Source organism: Pundamilia nyererei, unplaced genomic scaffold (genome assembly GCF_000239375.1).
Source record: "Pundamilia nyererei isolate P.nyererei 1_Seehausen unplaced genomic scaffold, PunNye1.0 scaffold00821, whole genome shotgun sequence".
NCBI classification, from domain to species: Eukaryota; Metazoa; Chordata; class Actinopteri; order Cichliformes; family Cichlidae; genus Pundamilia; species Pundamilia nyererei.
Window position 1 is genome coordinate 1,373 of NW_005188222.1, and position 1,260 is coordinate 2,632.

Consider the following 1,260-nt stretch of genomic DNA (forward strand, 5'->3'; position numbering starts at 1 on the left):
TATATATATGTATATATTGTACTATTCTTAGTTAGTGTATTGTCTGTCTTGTCTTAATGTTGGTTTAAAATGGAGCACTGTAACAAAAATAATTTCCCCCAGGGATCAATAAAGTATTCTGATTCTGATTCTGATTCTGATTCTCTCAGGAAGATGTGTGGTTGTCTCCCCGGATCAGACTTGGTGTACTTACTGTAGTGGAGTGTGTTGAAAATGCAGCTGAGGTGCAGTTTAATCGTATTTCTGCTGACCACGAGGAAGTGTCACTGAATAAGAAAGGGGCTAAAGAATCTGATGGTGAACTGAAATTGCTGATAGAGCAGCTGAGTATTAGTGGCTCCCAAGAGGAACAGACCAAATTAGCTGCACTTTTGGCTCAGTATGCAGATGTTTTTGCTTTCAAAGATGAAGATCTAGGTTATAAAGAGAAGATCAGTCATGAGATACACCTAGTCGATGATGTCCCTGTCACCCAGGCCTACCAACGGATACCTCCAACACAGTACAAAGAGGTGCGAGAACACATAACCCAGCTTCTGAAAAAGGGTGTGATCAAAGAAAGCACTAGTGCCTATGCATCGCCCATTGTGCTGGTGAGGAAGACAGGCAACAGCTTGAGGTTATGTGTAGATTACAGGCGGCTAAATGCCAAGACCAGACGTGATGCCTTTCCTTTGCCCCGTATAGATGAATCCTTTGATGCATTACATGGTGCAAGGTTTTTCTCGACTATCGACCTGGCAAGTGGCTATCATCAAGTGGCAGTTCACGAAAGGGACAGGCACAAGACTGCTTTTACAACCCCATTTGGGTTATTTGAATATACCAGATTGCCCTTTGGTGTGTATAATGGTCCAGCCACTTTCCAAAGACTCATGCAGGCCACTATGAGTGACTTAATCCTTCAGATTATGCTCGTGTACCTAGATGACATATTAGTCTACTCATCAACTTTTGAAGACCATTTGGCACGTCTTCAGACAGTGTTGCAGAGACTCAGGGAAACTGGGCTGAAGGTTAGGGTGGAGAAATGTCATTTTCTCCAATCTAGTATAGGCTGAAGATGATTTCTCACTGCCATTTGTTGTTGAGACAGATGCCAGCAGTTTAGGACTGGGATCAGTTCTTTATCAGGTGCAGGGTGGCAGGAAACGTGTTATAGCATATGCCAGCCGAAGGTTGAGAAATGCAGAGTGAAATGACAGAAATTATAGCAGCATGAAATTAGGTCAAGGTCAAGGTCAGATTTATTTATATAGC